The sequence below is a fragment of the Petaurus breviceps genome, unplaced genomic scaffold (genome assembly GCF_028583685.1).
Source record: "Petaurus breviceps papuanus isolate PSGF00001 unplaced genomic scaffold, PetGlider_PUasm1.0 63, whole genome shotgun sequence".
NCBI classification, from domain to species: Eukaryota; Metazoa; Chordata; class Mammalia; order Diprotodontia; family Petauridae; genus Petaurus; species Petaurus breviceps.
In genome coordinates this window covers 839,230-859,221 of record NW_027186418.1, presented here as the reverse complement: position 1 = coordinate 859,221, position 19,992 = coordinate 839,230, and the positions used below count along the sequence as shown (strand labels likewise).

The 19,992-nt window shown below is 39.2% G+C and overlaps 1 protein-coding gene and 1 long non-coding RNA gene across 8 annotated transcripts in view; one reads left to right on the top strand and one right to left on the bottom strand.

The window, feature by feature from the left end:
• The window catches only part of LOC138173634 (ena/VASP-like protein), a 285,460-nt gene that overhangs the window by 169,976 nt on the left and 95,492 nt on the right, over window positions 1–19,992 (bottom strand). The window lies entirely within an intron of this gene.
• Window positions 1–19,992, top strand: part of LOC138173637 (uncharacterized) — a 48,893-nt gene that overhangs the window by 19,560 nt on the left and 9,341 nt on the right. For all 3 annotated transcript variants that reach the window (XR_011171473.1, XR_011171472.1, XR_011171471.1), the window contains exons 2-3: window positions 14,203–14,263; window positions 15,290–15,387. This is a non-coding gene — a long non-coding RNA (uncharacterized lncRNA). The remainder of the gene's footprint in view (window positions 1–14,202; window positions 14,264–15,289; window positions 15,388–19,992) is intronic.

Sequence of the window (19,992 nt, the reverse complement as noted above, 5' to 3'; positions counted from 1 at the left end):
TGTTTTGTAACTGGTCTAGAATTAAACCCGGGGTTCTTAAATGTCTAGCCAGAGGCCTTCCTATTGCACAGTCTTCTGTCTCTGCAGTTATAAGGGACCTTACAAGATAGGACCAAGGACAGCTCTGTTTTGATGGACAGGGTTAGGAAAAATGTAGAGCATTTGGCCCTGCCCTGAAAGGTCAGTGTGACTAAGGGAAATCTGAGGGCACTGGAAATCAGGGAGGGAATGGTAGTGGCAGTGCTCATGAAAAAGAAAAAGAGAGGGGACTGCAGGTTGCCAAAGGCAAGGGGAAGGGGGAAAGGGAGTAAATATTTATATAGCTCCTAGTATGTGCCAGGGACATTACAGATATTATCTTATTTGATCCTTACAATAGCTCTGTGGGGTAGGGGCTGGAGACACATTTTGGTAAGGATCTTCAGCTCTTCCAACATTACTGGAAAAATTTATTGTAATCTTTTTGGGGATAGTATGTGTATGGTTCCTTAGTTTTCATGTTTTAATTCAGTGGTGTCAAATTCACATAGAATGGATGCTTGTGTGATGGGTATTTAGAAAATAACAAATCAGGGGGCGGCCAGGCGGCGCAGTGAGTAAGAGCGCAGGCCCTGGTGTCGGGAGATCCAGGATTGGTTCTGGCTTCAGATACTTGGCACCCACACAAAAAAATAATAACTGGCCATGTAACCTTGAGCAAGTTACTTAACCCCAATTGCTTAAAAAAAAAGAAAATAACAAATCATTACTTATGTTGTATTTTTATTTATTTTGCTAAACATTTCTCAATTACATTTTAATTTGGTTCTAGTGGGCACTGGAAAGTTTAGCAGGCTGCTTGTGCTCCTAGACTATATTTGAGACTCCTCATGTAGTGGGAAGAATGAACCTGCATTCAAATCTTACCTCTGTGACTTTACTACTTGTAAAGTGATCGTTGTCAACTCTTAGGTTCTTAGTTTCTCACTTAGCACCTCAATTTCTTCATCTGTAAAATGATAGGTTGGAAGAGATGATCCTTTCCTGTTCTAAACCTATGGTTTTATGATTTCTACAGAGGGAAAAGGCCATTCTAGTGGCCGCAAGCCCACACATTTAACTTGGCCAACTAGCTTGTACCTAAGTACTAATGGTCTGTGGGTGGAGTCAAAACATATTCTCTTAAGTTAAAAAAAAAAGTGAGAAATGAGGGGCAGAGCCAAGATGGTGGAATAAAAGCAGGAACTTGCTTGAGCTTCCACTCCAACTACCTCCAATGCCTATAAAAAATGACTCTAAACAAATTTTAGAGCTACAGAACCCACAAAATGACAGAGAGAAACAAATGTTCTGCTAAAGTCAGCCTGGTAGGCCGACAGGAAGGGTCTATTGCACTGGACTGGGAGCTGAGTACAGCCCTGTGTGAACCAGGCTGGCCCAGATCACCAGCACAGACCAGCCAGAGCAGACTTCAGGAGAGTGAATAACTGGCAGCTGTGGTGGTTTCCAGACTTCTCAACCCATAAATGCCAAAGAGAAGTAAAAGGTCAGTGGGGAACTCAGTTGATCCTGGGTGAGAGAAGAGAGTGGTCTGGCCCCTGCCCCCTGAGGTGATGGAGGTGGCAGCAGCTTCAGTAGCTGTCTGTGGTTGCTGCCTCCTGAGCTCCAGGTCTACAGATCATGGGGGGACCAAGGGACTATCAAGAGGGCAATTGTAGGAATCTCTTTGCTGACACTGAAGTGGGATTCTCTTGCTTTGTCCTGCTTGGATCTGGGTTGCAGTCTTGGGTGGCAGTCCTGGGGTAAGGAGTGCAGGCATGGTAGAGCTTGTTGAGACTATGGAGAGAGAATTCTCACAGTTCCAAGGTGGGTGCCCAGAATAAGCTCTGACAACAGCTGTGCAAAACCCCAGAAATTTGGGACACAGCACTCTCCACTCCGGAAGCAGAGTTCTACTGTGGCAAAGAGCTCAACAGTCAAGTAATTGACTGGCAAGATGAGCAAACAGAGGAATCATAATCAAACTATAGAATCATATATTTTGTTTGTTTGTTTGCTTTTTTGTAGGGACAATTGGGGTTAAGTGACTTGTCCAAGGTCACAGGGCTAGTTTTTGTGTTAAGTGTCTGAGGCCAGATTTGAACTCAGGTCCTCTTGACTCCAGGGCCAGTGCTCTATTCACTGCACTACCTAGCTGCCCCTAGAATCATATTTTGATGACAAAGATGATCAAAACATAGAACCAGAAGAAGACAGCAAAGTCAAAACTCCTGCATCAAAAACCTCCAAGAAAAATATGAACTGGTTGCAGGCCATTGCAACATTGCAACAGGTTGCAGGAGCTCAAGAAGTATTTTGAAAATCAAGTAAGAGAAGTAGAGGAAAAACTGGGAAGAGAAATGAGAATGATGCAAGAATTATGTAAGAAAATCATGAAAACAAGTCTGCTAAAGGAGACTCTGAAAATACTGAAGAAAATAACACCCTAAAAAATAGATTAACCCAATGGCAAAAGAGGCCAAAAAAACAACTGAGGAGAAGAATGCTTTAAAAAGCCAAATTGTCCGATGGAAAAGGAATTTCAAAAACTCGCTGAAGAGAATAATTCCTTCAAATTTGGATTGGAGCAAATGGAAGCTAATAACTTTATGAGAAATCAAGATACTATAAAACAGATCCAAATGAATGAAAAAATAAAAGGCAATGTGAAATATCTCATTGGAAAAACCACTGACCTGGAAAATAGATCCAGGAGAGATAATTTAAAAATTATTGGAGGAGCTGCAGAACCCACAAAATGACACAGAGAAGCTAACCTCCCACTGAGGACAGCCCGGCATGCCAGCAGGAATACAGCACAGTCCTCTGGGAGCCAAGCCCAGCGCCACGCTGAGGCTTTAGCCCCAGGGCGGGCTTGACCAGCCTCGGCCAGAGAGACTCCAGATCAGCAGCAGCTGTGGCAGTTTCCAGATTTATCAACACATAGATGCGAAGGACAAAGCGAGAGGCCAGAGCAGTCTGGACTTTGGGACCAGTAAGTGGGAGTGTGTGGCTTTTACCCCCAGGGCGAGAAGCCACTGAGAGGCCAGCACAGCCAGCCAGAGCCATGTGGCAGCTTTAGCTCCTGGCCTGCAGAGTGTAGGGGGACCAAGCACCAGTCTGAGGGGTAATCGCTCTTGCCTTAACCTGCTTGGATCTGGATTGCAGTCTAGGGTGGAGGTCCTGGGGTGTGTGTCCAGCTTGCCAGAGCCTGTGGAGACCTCAGAGAGGGCACCCATCTAATACTTGGCAGCTGAGAAAACCCCAGCGTTTGGGACGAAAGCTCCCCTGTCTGGAGGCAGTATCATACTGTGGCAAAAAGACCAAAAGTCAAGTAATTGAGTGGCAAAATGAGCAGGCAAAGGAAACAAAGCAGACAGAAGATTCCAACATTACATTCCTATTTTGGGGACAAAAATGAGCAAAGCATGGAACAGAAGGAAGACAGTGAAGTCAGAACTCCTGCACCAAAAGCTTCAAAGGAAAATACAAGCTGATTACAGGCCATAGAGGACCTTAAGAAGCAGATAAGAGAAGTAGAGGAAAAATTGGGAAGAGAAATGAGAACAATGCAAGAAAATTATGAAATGAGAGTCAACAGCCTGACTGAGGAAAATAATACCTTAAAAAACAGACTGACTCAAATGGCAAAGGAGGCTCAAAAAGGCAATGAGGAGAAGAATGCCTTAAAAAGTCGAATTTGCCAGATGGAAAAAGAATCTCAAAAGCTCAATGAGGAGAATCATTGCTTCAGAATTAGATTGGAGCAAATGGAAGCTAATGACTTTATGAGAAATCAAGATGCTGTTAAACACATCCAAACAAATGAAAGAATAGAAGGCAATGTGAAATATCTCATGGGAAAAACCACTGACCTGGAAAATAGATCCAGGAGAGATCATTTTAAAATTATTGGACTACCTGAAAGCCATGATCAAAGTAAGAACCTAGAAAGCATCCTCCAGGAAGTTCTCAAAGAAAACTGCCCTGATGTTTTAGTACCAGAGGGCAAAATAGAGGTTGAAAGAATCCACCGATCACCTCCTGAAAAAGATCCCAAAAAGAAAACTCCTAGGAATATTATAGCCAGGTTCCAGAATTCCCAGATTAAGGAGAGAATATTACAAGCAGCCAGGAAGAAACAATTTTAATATTGTGGAAACACAATCAGGATAACCCAGGATCTGGCAGCGTCTACACTGAGGGATTGAAGGGCTTGGAATATGATATTCTGGAGGGCAAAGGAGCTGGGATTAAAACCAAGAGTCACCTACCCAGCAAAACTGAGTATCATGTTTCAGGGGAAAATATAGTCATTCAGTGGAATAGAGGACTTTCAAGCATTCTTGCTGAAAAAACCAGAGTTGAATAGAAAATTTGACATTCAGATACAAGAAGCAAGAGAAGCATGAGAAGTGGACATGTGAATTGTGAAGGCAGCCGACAACCCAGTCCTCTCCCCTGCTGTCATCAGCTGTGATACAGCAGCCTTGAAAAGCTTCATCAAAGTCCAGTGTCAAGACAAATGTCAAGATGGCTGGTGATGGATGCAGTAGATATCTTGGTGTCTTTGATGTCTGACCAAGCTCTATGCCCTTCACAGTGCTTGCTTTAGCTGCCTTCATGGCTATTGCAACAAATTATTCTCATCTACCTACTCCACTGGGGAAATCTTTGCAGGCAGAAGCCTCCCTCCTCCTCTCCCCATCCCTTAACTCACTGAAGCATGAGGCTTGTCAGTACCCTTAACCTACTTGAGCCCATTTGCTGAGACAATTTACAGTGTGGCCACAGCACAAACTACAGCTTTTTGGAGGCACCGGTGAGAGTTTAACAGCAGGCAGACAACAAAGGTAGATAAGCAGTGCTGAAAAGTGCTCAGTAAGCCCTTACACCAGAGATGCTAGTCCTTCCTGAACACCCCATTTATACCTTCTCTCTAAATTTTGAATTATATCAAACATTTGCTGTTAACATGTTTTCTAGAATTTTCTTGTCTAATGCTTATGATGACAATTAAATTAGTTAAATTTCTGAATAAAAATTTTAAAAATAAAAAAATTATTGGACTACCTTAAAGCCATGATAAAAAAAAGCCTAGACACCATCTTTCAAGAAATTATTAAGGAAAACTGCCCTGATATTCTAGAACCAGAGGGCAAAATAGTAATTGAAAGAATTCACCAATTGCCTCTTGAAAAAGATCCCAAAAAGAAAACTCTAAGGAATATTATAACCAAATTCCAGAGTTCCCAGGTCAAGGAGAAAATATTACAAGCTGTTGGGGAAGAAACAATTTGAGTATTGTGGAAACAAAATCAGGATAACAGAAGATCTTCTACATTAAGGGATCAAAGGGCTTGGAATATGGAGGTCAAAGAAGCTAGAATTAAAAGCAAGAATCACCTACCCAGCAAAACTGAGTATGATACTTCAGGGGAAAATATGGATATTCAATGAAATAGAGGATTTTCAAGCATTCTTGATGAAAAGACCAGAACTGAAAAGAAAATTTGGCTTTCAAAAACAAGAAACAAGAGAAGCATGAAAAGATAAACAGGAAAGAGAAATCATAAGGAACTTATGAAAGTTGAACTATTAACATTTCTACATGGAAAGATGATATTTGTAACTCATGAGACTTTTCTCAGTATGAGGATAGTTGAAGGGAATATATACATATATAAATGTATACATACATATATATGTATAGGTGGGTGTATATATGTATATGGATGTGTGTGTGTACGTGTATACATAGACAGAGGGCACAGGATGAGTTGAATATGAGGGGATGATATCTAAAAAAATAAAATTAAGAGGTGAGAGAGGAATATATTGGGAGAAGGAGAAAGGGAGAGATAGAATAAGGTAAATTATCTCACTTAAAAGAGGCAAGAGAAAGCTGTTACAATGGAAGGAAAGAGCAGGAAGGTGAAAGGGAATGAGTCAACTTTATTCTCATTGGATTTGGATTAAGGAGGGAATAACATACACACTCAATTGGGTATATTACACTAAGGAAAGTAGGGGGGAAGGGGAGAAGAGGGGGGATGATAGAAGGGAGGACAGATGGAGAGGAGGGTAGTTAGAAGCAAACACTTTTGAAATGGGATGGGGTCAAAGGCGAAAATAGAATAAATGGGGGGTGGGATAGGATGGAGGTAAATATAGTTAGTTTTTCACAACATGACTACTATGGAAATGTTTTGCATAACTACACATGTATAACCTATATTGAATTGCTTGTCTTCCTAGTAGGGTTGGGTGAGGAAGGAAGAAGGGAGAGAATCTGGAACTTAAAGTTTTAAAAACAAATGTTAAAAATTATTTTACAAGCAGTTGAGAAATAAGATATACAGGCAATGGGGCATGAAAATGCATCTTGCCCTATGAAAAAGTAAGGGGGTGGTGGGGTGAAATGGGGGAATATAGGGGAGGGCAGATTGTGGGACAAGGTATTCAGTATGCTTGCCATCTTTGGGTGGGGGTTGGGGGAAAGACAGGGAGAAAATTTGTAGCTCAAAATCTTGTGGAAATGAATATTGAAAATTAAAAACTAAAAAAAATAAATAGAATAAAAAATGTGAGAAATAAATTCTAAGAATTCCTATAGCACAAGAGAAATTCCCCCTTTTTAGAAGGTTTTTTTTTTTTTTACAATTCATCTCTTTAGTAATTTACCATCAAGGACAACAGAGCCATTACACATGGAAATGAAAGAGACCCAGACAAACCAATAGTAGGAAACTAAAGAGAATACATATGGGGAAAACATCTGGATTAGGCCAAGAATAAACAGAAGAAATAAGTAATGGAGTCAACATAATATTGAGTGAATTGAAGGAGTGATTCTAAGGGTGTTTGAAGGAGGGGAAGCCACTAAAGGCAGGGAAAAATCTTGAGCCTTATTAATACCAAAATAAAGTGACTAAAAAAACATCAACAACTACTGACCTAAATGCCTACTTTCCCATCTATTAAAAATATGAGAATAATCACCACATACATTAATAATAGATGAGAATATTAGATGTAGTTTGCATCTTTACCATCAGACAATTGACTGAGAATATAATATTTTTCTGTTTATTGTTTGTTGACTATAAAAATATTTGGTTTGGAAAAGCAAACACTGCCCCAAAGGTTCTCTTCCAATGAAGGGTCTTCTTCCATATATCAACATTATTGGAGATTCCTTCAAAGATCTAACCTAAAGAAAACTTTGTTCAATTGCCCTCTTAAAGAGTGAAGCATAAAACAAGGAGATATGTGCTCACTAACATATGTTTGCCACTGTCATGCAAGATTTCACATAAAGTGTTCAACTTGAAGAGGGATTCCTTGTGGATGGTGAGGTCCTCTACACACTCACATTTGTGGATGACTTGCATCAAGTTCTAGAACATTATAGAATCTCATGGATGAGATTCAAAAAGAGTTTGGCATAACTATCCACACAGGAAAAAACAAGTGCATGAATAATGTGTATTAGGCAGATTTTGACATTCAAGTAGACAACCTTCAGAGTTTGCCTATCGATATAATTATCTATCTACCTACCTACCTATCTATCTATCTATCTATCTATCTATCTATCTATCTATCTATCTATCTATCTATCTATCTATCTATGTATCTATCATCTACCTGTCTCTCTGTCTGTCTGTCTGATCTAATTATCTATCTGTAAATCCCATAGGTAGAGCCTATGAAACTTTTGGCACGTCCCATATGTAGAGCCTCAATTTCTCAAATGCAAAAATAGAGGATTGGACTAGATAACCTCAAAAGCCCCATTCTTCCATAAATCTATGATCCTATATCTCCTCAAATTTTCCCTGAAACAAGTGTACCAATATTCTGACACTACTGCTGCAAGTCATGGACCATTATAGTTTCAAAAGAATTAAAAATGATTCTCCCTCAGGAGACTGGTGGTAGGTGAACTGCCTGTAAACAATAACAAATAAAGATGTATAAACAAGAGCCAGAGTAAAGAATTTTAACAAAGAATTACATGGTCAAAAAAAGGAAATCGCATGATCATGTGGCAAGAGCAGAGGATAAAAACAGACAGTCTGTAGAGTGCTAGTATCCTCTAAGTATCAAGAGAAACTGAGGAAAAGTTCTGGCATGCTCAGTGGAACTTTGGGGAATCTAGTGTGCAGGATGGGTCGGCATGAATGCATTTCAATTTGCATTGTTGGGGGTAGGGAGGAAGGACCATCCACATTGATGAGATTATAGATACATTTGTATATCTACAGGCATGAAATACAAATCACAGACACCCTTATTACCATGGGCAAATCACTTTCCCTCTTCATTAAGTCTGTAAAGTGGGGTAATGAACCTACTTGCCCTATCTGCCACACGAGAAGATCAAACAGAAACAATGCATATAAGGATAAGAGAGAGGAAGAGAATTTGGAACTCAAAATTTTAAACAATGAATGTTAAATTTTTCTAATGCAATTGGAAAATATTTAATGAGAAAAAATATATTTTAAAAGAAATAATTCACAAAATTTTTTGGTATTAATTCAACAAATGCTTATTATCTGCAAGAAGCAAGGGGCAATGCCTTGTCAATTCCTGTAGAAATGTCATTATTACAGAATCAAAGATTTGAATTGGAAGGGTTCTTAAAGGACATCTATTCTCACTTCAACTGACATATGAATCTCATTTCCAATATCCCTGACTGGAAATTATTCAGTCTTTGCTCATGTCTAGTGATGGGGAATTTAGTATTCTCTGAGATTGCCCATTCCATTGTTGGGCAGTTCTGATTGCTAGGAAGTTTTGCCTTGAAGTTAGCTGACACCTACCTACCAATAATTTCTCATGACTAGGGACACAGAATTATTCTACTTTTTCTCCATGAAGACCCTCCAGGTATTTGGATATTGGAATCACAACTCCCCACTAAGGATTTTCTACCATAGGATAAATAGGATCAGTTCTTTCAACAGGTACTTGTAGGGCATAGTAGTTCTGAGTTCTTTTATAATTGTGGTCACCCTACTCCAAATACTCCCAAGTTTGATAATGTGTCTTACAACATGTACTGTTCAGAATCAGAAACAGGAAACTAGATGTGGTTCCACCAGGTTAGAGTACCACAGGACTATCACCTCCCCTACTCTGGGCACTATACTTTTATTAAAATGGCCTAAGATGGATTTTGCTTTTCAGCTATTGTGTACTACTATTTACTCACATTGAGCTTGTAGACAACTAAAACCAGTAGGTCTTTTTCCACCCAACTTCTCTCTAGCTACATCTCCTCCAACTCACAGTTGTGATGATTCTTTGAACCCAAGCATAAAAATTTGACAAATTTCCTCATTAAATTTCAACTTCTTAGTTTCAATCTAATGTCTTCATCTGTCAATATATTTTTTGGTCCTGATTGTCATCCAGTAGATCAGGTTTTTCTTCCCGGTTTTGTGTCATCTGAAAATTTTATAAGCATATTGTTCGTCTTTAAGTCTATCTAGTGTTCCCTCTATGTGCTAGGTGCTGTCCAAGGTGCTGGGTATATATAAAAGTACAAAAAACAAATAGCCCTTCCCTCAAGAAGCTTACATTCTATTAGAGAGACAACATGCGTAGATATAAGTATATATGGCATATAAGTGTATATAGGCACACACACATATATGAACGTAGATAGAGAGATGGTAGGAAGGCAATAAAAGTTGGGGGAGAGGGATCAGGAAAGGCATCATGTAAGAGGTAGTATTTAAGCTGAGCCTTAAAAGAATTCTAACAGGCATGCAGAAGGAAGGCTTACATTCTAGGTGTAGTTTTAGCTATAAAGGGGAAAGCCTGTGAATGAATATTGGAGAAGGAATGTCATCTGTGAGACATAATAAGAAGACTAATTTGGCTGGATAGTAGAATCTTTGAATGGAAGTAATGTGAAATAAGGATAGAAAGGTAATAATAGTAACAGTGAGAATAACCAGAGCTAGCAGTTATGTAACACTTTAAGATTTGTGAAATAGTTTACAAATATTATCTTACTTACAACAACTCTTGGAGGTTAGTGATATTATCCACATATTACAGAGGAGGAAAATGATGCATACAGGGGTTAAGTGACTTGCCCAGGGAAACACAACTTGTCAGCATCTAAGTTTACATTTGAAGTCAGGTCTTTCAGACTTCAGGTTCAGTGCTCTATTCACTGTGTCACCTAGCTGCTTAGAAGCCAGGTTATATAAGGTCTTAGGAGTTTGGATTTGATCCTAGAAACAATAAGGAGCCACTGGAAGTAACTGAGCAGAAGAACAGTGTGGTTACATGTTAGTTTTCAAGACATCACTTTGGCGGTTCTATGGAGAATAGATTGGAGAAGGAATTAATGAGGCAGGGAGACCACATTAAAGGCTTTTGCAATAGTTCAGGTTAGGGGGATGAAGTACTGAACTAGGGTAGTGGTGGAATGAGAGAAGAAGAGGGGACAAATGCAAGAGATATAGATGGAGGTAGAACTAAAGATATATGGAAGCAAATTGAATATGTGAGAGGAGAGTGTGAGGAATTGAGAGTGATTCCAAAGTTGTGAACCTGGTAGACTGGAAGGATGATGATGATTATGATGATGATGCCTATGCCAGAAATAGGAAAATTTAGAAAAGAAATATGTTGGGGGGGAGTTCTATTTGGGATATATAGAGTTTGCAATGCCTAATATGTATTTGGACATTCAGTTTAAAATATCTAATAGACAGTCGATGATGTGGGAGCTCAAAAGAAAGACCAGGGTTATATATTTAGATCTGGGAGTCATATACATAAAAATAATCATTGAACCTATGGGAAATGATGAGGTCACCAAAGAGAAAGTGGAGAGAGAGAAGAAAGGAGGGAACAGGATAAAAACTCAAGAGTATATCCATAGTTAGGAAGCAGGAGGACATAGCTGATGATTCAGCAAAGAAGATGGTCAGGAAGAAAACCAAGAGAGAGCAGGGTTGAAAACTCAGAGTAGAGAAAGTATACAGGAGAAAAGGGGGGTTGGCAGTGTAGAATGCTGCAAGGAGATTGAGTATGATGATTGAGAAAAGAACACTGGATCCGACAATTGAGAGATCATTGGTAATTTTGGAGAAGCCACTTTCATCTGTAATTGGAAACCAAGACAGGGCCAACTACAGATCCCTCAGGCACTCCACTAGAGACTTCATTTTATATTGGCATCTACTATTTATTTTACAACTTCTCTTTGGATTTGGTCATTGAACCATTTCTAAATCCATCCAATTTACTACCATCTAGCCTATATCCTTCCATTTTGTCCAAAAGTAATGCTTGAAAGATTTCAAAATGTATTTTCAACATTTCCCTCATGTACCAGTCTGATAGACCTGTCAAAAATGATTTTATTCTGACATCATCTGTTTTATTATATTTGTCTGTATCTTTTTCAAATTAAATTTTTAAAATTTAAAATTTAATTTAATTTTTAAATTTTGACTGATTTTTTGGGGGAATTTTGCACCTTAATTATTTCTTGGCAATATCTTTTTTTTTCATTGTACTTGCCTCCCTTGTAACAAAAACAAAACAGACAAAAAAGCCCCAGTTCTCTAAAACCAACTGGCAAATCTACTGATTCTGCCAATGTACACAACATTACACATCCATAATTTTCTGCCTCTTTACCAAGAGAAGTATTTTTTGTAATCTCTTTGTGACCAAGATGGCCATTGCAATTTGAGTTTAGTTGCTTTTTTGCTGTTGCTTTCTCATATATGACCAAAGCCATTGTATATACCATTCTCCTGGTTCTACTTTATTCATTGTGCTTCAGTTCATGCATACCTTTCCAGGTATTTCTGAATCCTTCATATTTTTTTTAGAATACAATAATATTTCATTAATACATATTTTTAATATAGTTAACTCAGTCATTCCCTAACCAATGGGTACTCAATTTGCTCCCATTTTTTTTTGTACAACCATATGAAACACTGCTATGAATATTTTGATAGATATGGAAACTTTTTCTGTATTTCCTTTTGGGATATATGCCCTGTGGCAGATTTTTAACACAAAGGACATAGATTCATAACTTTTGTCACAAAATTCCAACTTGTTTTCCAGAATGGTGGACTATATCACAGTTCAATGAACAGTACCTGACATGACCTCTTCTTGAAGAAGTGAGCATGGTTCTTGGTGATTGTCATTTTGTTTGCTAGATAGTCATTGACCATCTCTTCAATAACATCTTCCAGAATTTGTCCAGGAATTGAAGTTGGGCTCATTGGCTTACAGTACTTTTTTTTGCCTTTTTTTGGGAGGGCAATTGGGGTTAAGTGACTTGCCCAAGGTCATATGGCTAGTTTTTTGTTAAGTGTCTGAGGCCGGATTTGAATTTGGGTACTCCTGACTCCAGGGCCGGTGCTCTATTCACTGCGCCACCTAACCACCCCATAACAGTACTTAAAAAAAATCCAGAACAGTGTTTTTCTTTACTATTGTGTCAATCAGTCAACCAATATGCATTTATTAAGAATCTACTATGTGTAAAATATCAGGGGACCATGTACCATGTCCCCCACTCTTTTAAAGATCACCGAAGTATTCCTAAATTACTCCAAATAAATGTGATTACCCTATTGTCCTATAAATGGAATGGGACAGATTACATAGGCCCTTGAATTCCAGGTTGAAGAACTTGAACTTGACATTATAGATAACAGAAGGCTTTATTAAGAAGGAACAGATACCCTACAATTTCATGATATAATTTCCATAAAGTACTATGACTATTTCTTTCTACTCTTGCCTTCCTCTCTGCTGCAATTTAGCCTTCAAAAATACCTTTGACAGGGTTGGTAGTAATCTTAAAAACTCACACTTCTCAAATGCTTTTTTGATTGCAAAGCATTTTCCTTATAATAACTCTATAAGGTTGGTAGCACAAATATTATTACATTCTTCTTATAGACAAATCTATGAATTTATTGTAGGATCATAGATTAGCTGGAAAAAGGCATTCAAGATTGCCTAATTCAAACTTCTCACTTTGCAGATGAGGAAACTGAGGCTGGGAGAGTTTAAGTGACTTTGCCAAGGCCACTCAGGCAGAAGTAGTAGAGCCACTATTTTGAATCTAGGTCTTTGCACTCTAAAGCTAAAGTTCTTTCCTTCATGCCAGTGGACAGGTAGGTAGTTCAGTGGATACAGTATGGGAGTTGGGGACAAGAAGACCTGAGTTTAAATCTAGCCTCATACATTTGCTCACTATGTGATTATGGGCAAGTCACTTAATCTCTCCCAGTCTCAGTTTCCTCATCTGTAAATGGGGATAATAATAGCTCCTGACTCACAGAGTTGTTACTTTGCTGTAAATATTAGAGGCATTATTATTATTGTTATTATGCTGCTTCTCCAAAATGAAGGCTCTTGAGAGAGTCAATGGAAGGCTTATCATGGCTTGTAGGTGTCTGATTCTACCCCAAATCTCTTTGACTCTGTATTTAACTCTCTATCTACTATGCTAGGATCTGCTCATAGTGTGCTTGTGGCAAGATCTTCTGATTGGTTTCTCCCTGCTTCCTTCCCACCAATGATGTGATATCATTGAAGGTTCATTCAGCCAACACACCCAGTGAGGCAGATGTAGTCAGCTGTCCTCTTTGGATGGTGAGACCAATGTTTCTGCATCCTTGGAATCACATCTTCCCACCCCCTGCCACAAGCAGAGTAATAATAATAATAATAAAAAGCACTGTATTCATTTTACGTTTCTGGACATACTCCAAGGTACATATGTAGCTATGAATGTGTCCTCTCTCCAGGAAAAGGGATAACGTCATTGAGGACAAATACTCCTTCAGTTATGGAATATGTTCTGGGAGCACACATTAGCAACACAGCTTGGATCTCATATGGCACTTTGGGTAGAAATGCGTTAATGCATTTAATGTGTACTACTGTGTATTATTGTTATCTGTGAGCTAGACCAAAGCTAGACTTTAGTTTGAGAAGAGGAATATGACATCAGGCAATCAGTTAATATCGCCAAGCTAACCTCTGTGAGGGCATGGATTATATCTAAACTTTTCATCTCCCACTGCCTAGCACAGTCCTAGGCACAGATTAACCAATTTGATCAGTGTTGGTTGAATAATAATAATAGCATCTCTATCGTGCTTTTAGGTTTACAAAGCCCTTGACAGATACTGCCTGATTTGATTTATCCTCACAATAACCCTGGGAGGTAGGTACTCTTATTTTTCCCATTTTACAGATGAGGCAACTGGGGTTGAAAGGACTTACATGACTTGTCTAAGGTTATGCAGCTAGGAAGTCTGGTCTGAAATCAGATTTGAACTCAGGTCTTCTTGAACACTCAGACTCAGTGTTCTAAGCACTGTGCTACCAAGGGATATGAATAAATGAAGCTAATAATAAAGTTGATCAATAACAACTTACATTACTGTACTGCTTAAGGGACAGCTAGGTGGTGCAGTGAATAGAGCACCAGCCCTGGAGTCAGGAGGACCTGAGTTCAAATCTGGTCTCAGACACTTAACACACACACACACACACACACACACACACACACACACACTAGCCGTGTGACCTTGAACAAGTCACTTAACCCCAACTGCCCCACCTTCCCCTCTCCGTAAAAGAAAAAAAAAGAAAAAAATTGCTATACATCTTTCTCTTAATAACCCTGGGAGATAGGTAGTACAATCAATACAAGTATTCATTAGTCTGATTTTACAAAGGAGAAAACTGAGGCTCCACAAGGTGAATAACTTGCCTGTCGTTACCTAGCTGATAATCAGCAGATTAAATACTAACCCAGATCTCCTGACTCTAAATTTGCCCTTCATTCCACTGCTTCTTAGGTTTCTGGCAACCTCCAGATGCCAAAGGCTACAAGCAATGGCGAGACTCAGTTTCTGCAGAGCTGAGGCTGAAAGCTGTGGGTGCAGCCCTCTATCCTGCCCAGTTCTGGTCCTCTTCTTCAAAGGCACAGGTTTATGGAAGCATTGGAGCTGTCCATCAGTAGAATTTTAGTGGTCCTGAGCTCCCATCAGTGAAGGTGTTCAAATGAAAACTGGGTGACTACTTGTAAGGGCTACTAACTAGAGAGGAACCCATTGGACTAGATGCTTTCTGAGGTCTCTTCTGGTTCTGATATGCTATGATTTCTGAACAAGAACATACAAGCTCTTGTGCACAGATACCCATGAGGAATAACGTTGATTTCTCTTCTCTCTCTTCCATCAAGGAGACACTCAGTAAAGGTGGGAGGCAGTAGAGGAGGGAGAATGGAAGACTCCAAAGAAAAAGCAATGAAGCAAGGTCTCCAGGGCAGCTGTTCCATGGGTGAGTACTGGCATAGAGCCTTGCACATAGTGGTTGCTCAAAAAAATATTGGCGGATTGCCTGATGTCATATTATAACTCCCAAAGATGAGTGGAAGTTTATAGTTAAATCCTTGCTGTTAAATTCATTCATTTATTCAACAAACCTGCATCAAGCACCAGCTGTGCTCAAGGTTGGGGACAAAGATATAAAGCTTAGGTAAGAAATGGCAGTAGGTAGAGAGCTGGATTTGGATAGATGTCTCTAACATATATGAAATATGTGGCCCTGAGCAAGTTACCTAAACTTTCTGGATCTCGGTTTCCTCATCTATAAAACAAGGGGTAGGAATCTGTGACTTTTAAGCTCCCCTTTAAATCTAAACATATGATCCTTTAAGACAGGGTCCCTATCCTTTTCTCTGTATGTATCTTGGTTGTTGGTCAGTCATTTTTCATTCATGTCTGACTCTTCATGACACAATTTGGGGTCTTTATGGCAAAGATACTGCAGTGGTTTTGCCATTTTCTTCTCCTGATCATTTTAAAGATGAGGAAACTGAGGCAAACAGGGTTAAGTGATGAGCCCAGGGTCACACAATTACTAAGTGTCTGAGGTCGTATTTGAACTCAGGGAGATTAGTCTTTCAGGCTCCAGGTCCATTATTCTATCCACTGTGCCACTTAGCTGCCCAGTTTATATCTTAACCTTTCCCCCAACTCCCTACCCACTTGTCTTAGTTCTGACCACTAAACCCATGTAGGAAAGTTCAGTCCTTCCACATAGCAATCTTTCAAATATTTAAAGACTCCTATCATGTCTTATCCCCTCCATCACTCATTTAATTAATTCTTGTCCAGACTACACAGTCTTATTTCCTTTAATTTATAATAAGGCTGACCTATCCTTGTTATCATCCTCTGGATACTTTATGGTTTATCAATGTCCTTTCCAAAATATGGCACCCAGGATATAACACAATATGTGGTCCGAACATGACAAAGTACATTCTTATATGAGATTGGAGTGGAATATACTGATAATGCAGTATACATAAAATTGTTTGCATGTTGAAAATGTAGCACAGTTATGAACTTAAATGCTTTCTACCTATAAAACCAATTAGACACAAACCACAACAAAAAACTGTAGAATCCTTCTTACAGATATAGGGTGGACCAGATGACTGCTGATGGAACTATCAAAAGAATCATAGAACCTCAGAGTGGGAAGGTACCTTAGAGGTCATCCAGTGTAACCCAAACCAAACACTAAACCAAAAATTCTCTCTGAAAAATTGCTGTGTTGGCTATTCGCGAAGAGCCATCCATCCAACTTCTACCTAAAAGCATCCAGTGACTGCCTCCCCCATCCCCCAAGGGTGACACATTCCACCTTTGGACATTTCCAAATGATAGGAAGTTCTTCCTAACACCAAGTCCAAAAGCAAGTGACTGTGACCTTGGTCTATGGTTCTGCCTTCTGGAGAAAAGCAACTCATCAGAGTATCTTAGAGGATTCTTGCTCAGGTATGTATCAGACTAGATGACCTTTGACTCAGGACTCATAACTTTGAATTTGAACTTCAAATGCACAAGACGTCTCTTATATCACCAGACTCCCACTGATGAGTTCCTTCCAACTCTGAGGCTCTGTAAATCACTGAAAGAGCACTCAACCACTTGGCTCAGAAACCAGGAGAGAAGGACAGTAGAAAAAAGAAGAGAGGGAGCTTTATAATTACAGGCACTGATGAAACTCCCAACACTCAGTTACAGGATATGGCTCCAACATCGCAACAAGTCATAGAGAACACATCTGAACAACTCCCAGCCTGTAAATGTCAGAGAATTTCATTGATCTCCCTTAGATGATTGGTTTCTATATCAAGGATGGTCAAGAGCTAAGGCCTGAATCTATCACATCATGTTTATTTTACTATATTATAAACTTTTCGTTTATTACCTTCCCAGTCCCTAGTCCTTGAGTTTTGAGCCAATGAACTTGAGAAAGAGAAGGAAGTCAGATAGATCTTATTCTTAGAGGAGGGGCCTCCTTATCACCAATTCCTTCTTGTCTAATAAGCACTTCCTAAATTAGAGCATGACTTATCCTTGATCCTGTCTTACATACCAGGGTGATACTGGAATCTTAGGCATAAGTCTCATAACAAGGGGCATGAAGAGGTCAAGGTCACCTCTACTAGAGACTTAGCTTGTATATAGGAGACAGCACATTGTCTAGGACCTTCGGTAAGGAGGACCTGGGTTCAAATCATACTTCTGACACTTACTGGCTGTGTGATCACGGGTCAGTCACTTAACCTTTCTTCAATTTACTCCCTTACAGGTAAAATAGGGATGAAAATAATATGTGTATTATATGCTGCACAGCATTATTTTGAAGATCAAATGGGATAATATATGTAAAGTACTTTGAAAATCTTAAAAGTTTTATTATTATTATTATTTCCCCATCAGCATGGCAATTAAAAAGTTTGAGACATACAATTTCTGGGTAATTTGATAATTTTATTAGTAAGGCCAACACATTTATTACTAAAATTATGGTAATTTGGTTGTCTCTCTTAGACCAAAGGCAATCATGGCAGCGGGCTCAAGGCTTGTATATCCTTTTGGAAGAGCAGTATTCAAAACTACTCTTACAATTAATGAGAGAATTAATATTACAATGAGGGATGGAGAGTAACACCAAATTACCCTTGGACAGAGAGGCTCTTTCTATACCCAGACCACCTCAAGCCTTGGGCAAGTTAAAAAATAGGGACTGTCTCCACCCAAGCTTGATTGAATGGAATTCACCTTAGACTAGAGATTCCTTGGAAAATTGGGTGGGGTCAAATAGAGGAGCTTAACTCAACCTTCAGAGGTTGAGGTCTTGAAAATAGGAAAAGGGGGAACTCTGAATGTCCCCAAATCATTAGTTATTAATAATCATTTCTCTCATTAGTAAACTATCAATTTTCTCTCAGTCATCTTCCACATGAATCGCCTTCTCTTTTCTGGCCAATCTTCTCATTATCTCCTCAAACATGCCTTATGTTATTCCTGCCTTTCTCTGTCTACTTCACATGGTTTTTTATGAGCAGTGCATTTTCCACCTCAAAATATGGTTCCTTTGATGAAAAACAAAATCAGTGGCTTTGAAAATTTCATAACAATTAATTTTAAATTACCTCTGGAACTAAGGAAGAAGAAAGAAAATTGACTTTTTGGACTCAATGGTTTATTATATGGTATCTATAAAATTCAAAATGAATTTAAATTTCAAAGACACAACACATCTCTCATATCACGGTACTCCAGTTGAAGACTATCTTACATATGATTACTGCTGAACAGAAATGGTGATGGTAGATGGATCCAAGATTATGCATCAATATAGCTATCATGATTCCCCTATATTTTCTCTTTTCCAAGTTAAACATCCCCAATTATAAGATCATTTTTGTTCATCCTTCATTCTGGAAGAAGACCGATGACATCAGAAGGGTGATGTCTTGACTTGCAGATGAATTGGATTTAACTGAGGCAGAGCTGTGCAAAATCATTAACTTCACGCTATCCTCTGGAGTCATCAGAGTCTAGCAGGGCGAAACATAGGTCAAAACTACTGGTGATGGTCCCAGGTGCAGTGGGAGACCTTGGCTTTTTTAAGCTGAGGTCTTTCCCAGGTCTCAGTTTGTTTGAGGAAACACCCATCATCATCATGCTCATAGAAAGTGAGTGAAATCCACCTGAAGCACTAACATCCTAATCCATTTAGCCTCAACCAGTATGGATCAAGGGTTGAGTAGGCTACCCTTTTTATCATGCTTATTCCTCTGCTGAAAGACTTTCCAGCAGCTCATCAATGCCTCCACGAGAAAGTTATATGATCACTGAGATGCTGAATTTTGTAATGGAAATCCATATTCCTTAGTATGGCATTCAAAGTCCTCCATAATTCAATTCCAATCTAGCTTTCCAGACTTGCCTCCCATTAATTCTGTAGAAAGCCGACATGGCCATCAAACTGGTACAGTCTATTCACTTTCCCCTGAATATACCTTGCATTTTCCCACCTCCTCTGCTTTGCTCACACCATTTCCTCTTTTAGAAATGCCCTCCCACTCCTCTCAGCTTATCCAAATCCAACCTATTCTTCAAGACCAAAATCAAGTTTCATTTCCTTCTTAAAGCATTTTATAACGATCCCAGACCCATAGTGATATCTGCCTTCTCTCAACTCCCATGCCTCTTTTTCAAGCCCCTTATTTGCAAGCATCAGATACTTCCTGGTATTATTAGTTACAGGAACAGAGCTTCATAGAGTTTGACATGGAAGGGACCTCAGTGATAATCTCTTCTCATCTATTCTGATTTTCATCTTACTGATGAGAAAAGTCAGACTCAGAGAGGGTTAATCTTTTCATGCATATTGTACAAAGTAAACTTCTTTCCCCAATAAGAACTAGCATTTATATAGCACTTTTAGTCACCTGGTCTGTCCTACAGATGTCCATTAACAGATGTCCATTTTCAGTTTAGTTCAGTCGTTTTTCAGTTGTGTTCAACTCTTGGTGACCCCATTTGGGGTTTTCTTGGCACCAGGCCTGGAGACACT